This window comes from Helianthus annuus, chromosome 14, assembly GCF_002127325.2.
Source record: "Helianthus annuus cultivar XRQ/B chromosome 14, HanXRQr2.0-SUNRISE, whole genome shotgun sequence".
Lineage (NCBI taxonomy): Eukaryota > Viridiplantae > Streptophyta > Magnoliopsida > Asterales > Asteraceae > Helianthus > Helianthus annuus.
Genome location: NC_035446.2, coordinates 53,279,718 through 53,287,033, shown reverse-complemented (window position 1 = coordinate 53,287,033; position 7,316 = coordinate 53,279,718). Strand labels below are relative to the sequence as shown.

Below are 7,316 nucleotides of genomic sequence, written 5' to 3'. Positions count from 1 at the left end.
CTGCTGACTCAGACTACTTAGCCGAGGGTAACGTCACCGCCAAAAGCGGGGCCTGCCATAATTTGCATTAATAACTTAATTCATTATCTTTCAATAATCCGACCCTTTAGGATTGTATCCTTGCTGACTCAAACTACTGGGTTGAGGGTAACGTCGCCTTCAAAAGAGGGGCCTACTACAATAACTAAGATAATCTCTTAAACAAGTGCAAAAGTGCGAAAATAATCCACTACAAGAAAACTGGGTTTTTAGTACGCGCAAAAGCGTCCTAAAATGCTATTTTATAGGACCTTTCATTTAATAGGACCAACGGTAAAAGCGTTTCATGTAAAGGGGTCGTAATAAGTCCCGGAACTAAAAAAGCGTCCTAACATCTCAAATAAGATTATGAAACCAATTTTATGGTCGTGTAATGTCTTTGAACAACCAAAACAGTGTCCTAATAAAAACATATTAGGACACTTTTACGATGTTCTAACATGTGCTTACATACTTTTAATCTTTTGATACACTTACATGCGTCCTTAAAAATTAATTGATAGGACCTTTATGATGTTACATTATAGCTAATTTAGTACCAAGAAAAGGGTCCTAATATACCAAATAAGATTATGAAACCAATTTTATGGTCGCATAATATGTCTATAGACAACTTAAATCGCGTCCTAAAAAGAACATATTAGAACGCTTTTACAGTGTTCTAATATGTGATTACCTACTTTTGATACACATATAAGCATCCTTAAAAATTAATTTATAGGACCCTTATGGTGTAACGTTATAGCTACTTTAATATCAAGAAAATGGTCATAATATCCCAAATAAGATTATAAAACCAATTTTATAAACAGACCATCAACATATAACATCCTAATAGTTATTGTATAACATCAATCAACTAATGAAAGAAATAAAACTTGATTATATTTCAAATAAGCATGTTTATAACAAAAACACTAATCATAAATAAGTTATAACATTATCTAACATAAACTCTTAACATTTAACAAAGAAATCAAAAGCAATTAAAGAAATAAGAAGCATAAAATCTTGAGTCATCATGCGTCATCAATCCTCATGGACTACCTATATATAAACCATCCATATATAAGTATTAACTTCCATGATATTAAAATTATTTGTATCACAAGTTAACAAATACATACCGAGATGAATGGATAGGGCCATGCGATGGATGCACCAATACAATCTTGAATTGTAGAAAATAAACCATATGGTCTTACCAAGTTTACATTTTTTTATTGGTACTTGAACGTTTACCTCACACCATTCTGGTCCAATCTCTGTACCACCAACTAGATCATTTAGGTTCGAGCTCTAGACCCTTCCTCTTGCTACAGTCTCGGTAAAGTTTAGAATGATTTTGAGGAAAACTTCATCTCCGACCTAGATTTTAGTTTTCAACAAATATTTATTAAACTCTAGTCATAATAGTGCAAAAAATCATTTTACAAAAAAATTAATAAAGTTTTACACTAGCAGGCTAACATTTTTATAGAAAAACTAAGGAAAATTGGATTTTAATAATCTCACGTTTACAATCTTGTACACAATAATCTCACCTTTACTCTCTTGGTAGATAATGCCCAATTCATATCAAGATCAGTGCTATAAGTAGACCTGGCAAACGGGTCGGGTCATGGGTCAAAACGGGTCAATTATAAAAAAGGGTTGTTTTGGTTCGGGTCGAAGCGGGTCCGGGTCAGAACGGGTTTCGGGTTGGGTTAGTTTTTTTAGATATACGAAAATCTTACATTGATACATATTAGTATACTAATTATACAAAAACGAATGCAATCTATTTAGCTTAACTAAACATATTCAAATGAAAATTATATCACCAGCTATGATATTGGAAAAGAAAGAATGTGTAAATGAAAGAGATGATAACCTTTACTCATAGTGTCCAAATTCAAGCATGACGTAGTGGTCCTATGAATCTGAACATGGGAACCTTCTAACCCCAAATTTGCTGGCATCAATGCTGCATACGCCATTTTCTGCAATGTCCACAAATAAATCACTTTATCACTATACTTCGTGTAAAAAAAGCATAAAAATGGAATGAAACGAGTACAGTATTAACCCTTTCCCCCAAATAAAAACGTCGATTTAAGAGCATGAAAGCATAAGATATTAATCCTTGCCCCAAAAAAAAAAACGTACGATATGAGAACGTCGATTTAAAAGCATGGTATTTTACTTTAGAGACTTTAGATTTAAGCTCAATGACAAATAAAAAATAACATAACACAAGAGCTATCTGCCACTAGAACTTACTGGATGATGGTTGATTAGTTAAAACATATCAAATTTCGTACATGTCAAACTGGTCGAGTTGACCTGCAAACATTTGTATTGTATCCGTTCTTAATACAACACATTTCTATATGTTGGCTTTTCAAAATACAAGTCTAAATCACACTGACTGACCCGCCAAAGAAATTGAGTCTAAATCTGAACCTCCATAAGAAAAAACTAAATCACATTACCAAACTGCATTATCACAGCCTAAAAGGCAAACTAAATTCCATCTTTACCTGACCCGCCAAAATCTAATCCAATATCCAACAAAATTCTAACTAGTTAAGCTAACATTTAGACCTGGCAAACGGGTTGGGTCGGGTCGGGTCATGGGTCAAAATGGGTTTGGGTCAAAACGGGTCAATTAAAAAGGGTTGTTTTGGTTCAGGTCAGAACGGGTTCGAGTCAAAACGGGTTCGAGTCAAAACAGGTTCGGGTCGGGTCATGTTTCGGGTCGGGTCGGGTTGGTTAAAAAGTCCAAGCTTAAGAATCACATGCAGATTTGAATTTGCCTTTCCACCAATTGAAACAGTTTTTTCCTCATTACCCTAAAGGTCACAATTTATATTCCAACAAGTTGTCCACTTATAGTTTTGGCATATGAATTTAATACGTATTAAAAAGATGTAGAGTGTATACCATTTCCGAACACACGACTCAAGAGCTAGGCAATACCACTTACACGATTCTAAGCAAAACTAATCTTATGATTTGGTTCAAAAATGTATAAATGACTACCAAACATTTGTATTACGAAAACAAATTGAAGATACTTTGCTTTTGAAACCCTACCAAACAACAATCCTTTCACACACCACTTTTATATCCAACTGTATAGAAATCATAACCCTAACAACAAAAACTATGCATTTTCCATCTAGCCAATTGAATCAAATTCATACACTCGTCACACATAATCCACAAGAAACAAATCGAAACAATCAAAACAAGAAACGCACAAATCAACATAAATCAAATAAACGTACATCAGGATCCAAAACAAAGGAATGCATACCGCTATCGCCAATCAAGAGAAGCTTGACAAGGTAATCGTAATCCGCTCGAGCTCTAGCAGGTGGAGCCGCCATTTTGGTTGATTTATAATAATAAGATTGAACAAAACCCTAGAAAACTAGCAACTCCGTCTGATCTTCTTCCTCTGGTGATACAGGAGATAAACAAAACCTATATAGAGATTTGTATGTATATTTAATAGATCGGAATGAAATGAGAGAGAGAAAGAGAGAGATCTAACAAATGCGCGGGAGGAAGATGAGATGAGAAGCCTCTATGGACGTCAGCACTGGTCGGGCCTTCAAATTCAGTAATTCTTTTTATTTGTTTCATACACTTTTTTTTCGGTTTTATCTCACTCGTTGGTTTCTATTCCTACACCCGTTAGGATTTTGCCACGTGTTCTTTCGTTGCTTATATTACTTGCAACTTTTGAACTTTTAAAGGTATATATATTTCTTTTCTCTTAAATAAATATATTTATTAGTTATTTATTGATACTATATTATTTATTAACCGAAACCGGCCATCACCACCACTCGCCAGCCACCATCATCGCCGTCCACCACCACCACCTCTCACAAGCACCACCTCCGGCCACCACCACTGTCGGCCACCAACACCGGCCACCACAATTGTCGGCCACCACCACCACCACCACTCACCATCACCTCTCACCACCACCACCGCCGGCCACCACCACTACTCATCACCACCACTAGCCACCACCACTACTCACCACCACCACCACCGGCCACCACTCACCGGCCACCACCACTACTTACCACCACCACCACTCACCGGCCACCACCACCGACCACCACCACTACTCACCACCACCACCACCACTGACCGGCCACCAGAACCTCTCACCACCACCACTCACCGGCCACCACCACTGCCGGCCACCAACACCGGCCACCACCACTCACCGGCCACCAGAACCTCTCACCACCACCACCTCTCACCACCACCACTCACCGGCCACCACCACCGCCGGCCACCAACACCGGCCACCACCACCGCCGGCCACTACCACCACTCACCATCACCTCTCACCACCACCACCACCACCGTCGGCTACCACCACCGGCCACCACCATTACTGACCACCACCACCACTACTCACCACCACTCACCGACCACCACCACCACTCACCGACCACCACTCATCGGCCACCACCACCACTCACCGGCCACCACCACTACTCATCATCACCACCACTCACCGACCACCACCACCACCACTCACCAGCCACCATCACCTCTCACCATCACCTCTCACCAGCACCACCACCAACACTCACCACCACCACTCACCGGCCACCCCCACCCCCACCCCCACCACCACCACCACTTACTTGCCACCACCATCTCTCATCATCACCTCTCACCAGCACCACCATCTCTCACCAGCACCAGTACCGCCACCACTCACCACTCACCGGCCACCACCACTACTCACCACCACCACTCACCGGCCACCACCACCACTCACCGGCCACCGCCACCACTCACCACCACCACTCACCGGCCACCACCACCGGCCACCACCACTGGTCACCACTACCACCTCTCACCACGACTCACCACCACCACCACCTCTCACCACCACTCACCACCACCACTCACCGACCATGATTAAGCGGGTCAATAACCTAGTGTTATTATAAAACTCTAGCAGATAAGCGTCCTATAAAACTAATGTTTTATGACTCAAATATCAAGTGTCCTATTACGGTGTATTATAATAACACCAAAATGATTAAGCGTCCTATAAAGTTTAAAGTTACAAGACCCAAGTGTCAAGTGTCCTATTAAGTTAAGTTCTAATATGACTTCGACTAGAAAGAGTCCTATAACACTAAACATTTATGACTTAACTACAACGTGTCCTATTAAGTTATGTTATAATAGGACCCCAGATGATCAAGTGTCCTAATATAGTATCACATAATGGGACACTAACAATTAAATGTCTTATAAAGTACTTTATTAGGATCTACATTTGAAGTGTCCTATTAACTTATATGATAATAGGACCCAAAAAAATCATCCATCCTATTAAATAGTTTTTTAGGACACCGGTTTAGTAGAGTATATTATAAAAGGACCCCAAAAGTTCATTAGTCCTATTAAATAGTTTTTTAGGACCCTCTTTTACAAGCGTCCCACAGAAAAGGTCCTAAAAAGCCATTTTTGTTGTAGTGATCAAAGGTTATACTAATACACGTGTCGGAACCAAGTGATTCATCTTGTCTATCTGTTTTTATTTTATTTTTATTTTCAGCATTTAGTTAGTTTTTATTTTTCTTAGTTTAAAACATTTTTCTAACTTTTTGATTTGATTAGACGTTGAGGATAAACCGGTATTAAAAGCTCTTGTGTCCTTGGACGACCTCGGTATCTTACCAACACTATACTACGTCCACGATGGGTGCACTTGCCCATATGTGTGTTTAGTGTTAGTGAATATCGTGTTTTATAAATTTAAAACTTGGCTAAAAGTGTAAAAAGGGCTTAAATACTCATCAAAATAATATTACACTACACACGCATCAAGTTTTTGGCGCCGCTGCCGGGGACACAAGGATTTTAAGAAAGTTAGGAATCAACGGCCTAATCATATTTTTATTTTTCTTTAATTTTTTTAGGATTTTTTCTTAGATTTTTAGCTTCTGCAGAGCTCAACACGGGGCCGTGCTTGCTGAACACGCTCCGTGCTCAATCATTGGAACTGGCAATCCTGTTTTAAGTCAGACAGTAGGCTGAACACGGGGCCGTGTCCACTCAACACGCCCCCGTGCCCAAGATTCAGTTGCTGGAAACAGAACCGTTAGATCCCGGAGGTTGGTAATTTCTGATACAAACATGAGTGATAGTAATTCTTTTTACTTTCGGCACTCTTATGGTTTGTGGTGTCGAATATGTGGAGGCGAACATGAGGAATTAAAATGTTTCTTCCTCACTTATAGGCCCCACTATATAGACCCACCGATTCCTTGTAACCTTAAGAGGGGCGAAAGTAAAAATAAGCACTATTTCTCCCTCGAGTGCGCCCAGCCAGATATTCTAGGAGAAATGCTCCTTGACGAGCTATTTTAACTAGAAGAACTACTTCTTAATTGGTCAAAAGAACTTAGGAAGGATTTTTTAGATCCATCCCAAGATGATGACCATGAGGAAATGTTGGAACCGCATTCCGACAACCTCGTTGCTCTCGAAAATACCTTCTTACCTAGAAAGGGCGTGAACGATAGTCGTCCCTTTGTCGATTGTGCCGTGAAGGACTCCACATCGACTTCGTTCGGTGCATACATAGACCTGAGCGATTTGGCATACACCTTCTTTAACGAGAGCCCGGAAAAGGGTTGGACTTGTCCACCTAGAATGAAAATAGGAATTACCCTCACCGACAACCTCTTGCGTTCTCGCCTTAGTATAGGACAATTAAGGTATCTTAGGCACTATGGGGTTGTTCCAACAAGTCAAGAGCCACCCGATATAGATTAGCTCCTTAGTAAAGACAAAACTTCATAAGACAGCTTTCCGACACGGGGCCGTGCCCGGCCAACACGCCCCCGTGTTCACCAAAAGATTCCCTTCTGATCAGAACGTCAGAATACGGACAAACTGTGTTAGAATTTTATCTGCACACGGGGCCGTGTCCAGCGGGCACGGGGCCGTGTCCAGCAGGCTGTCGTTTTCTATAAATGCAGCCAAAAATCCTACACATTTGGACCAACTTGGGGACAGAGATTTGAAGGAATCTTCTCTCAAACAATCCTAGGTAAGTCTAAAAGAAGTTTCCAACAACCCATCTTGTCCTTTCCTCTTCTAGACATTTCCTTCTTCTTCATCTTTCTTCAAGAACTACCATGAAAAAGTTTGAATTTTCAATCTTTGTGGTAGGGAACAATGAGTTTTGATCATAGAATCTTGGTAAAAACATGTTATGTAACATTGTTTAAAGTTAT

General features: G+C 40.2%; 1 long non-coding RNA gene across 1 annotated transcript; it reads right to left on the bottom strand.

The window, feature by feature from the left end:
• Positions 1-961: 961 nt before the first annotated feature.
• On the bottom strand, positions 962-2,064 carry LOC118486627. The gene is made up of 3 exons (XR_004879241.1): positions 1,913-2,064; positions 1,167-1,407; positions 962-1,086 (listed from the first exon to the last, which is right to left on the bottom strand). It is a non-coding gene; the product is annotated as an uncharacterized LOC118486627 (long non-coding RNA).
• Positions 2,065-7,316: the final 5,252 nt, after the last annotated feature.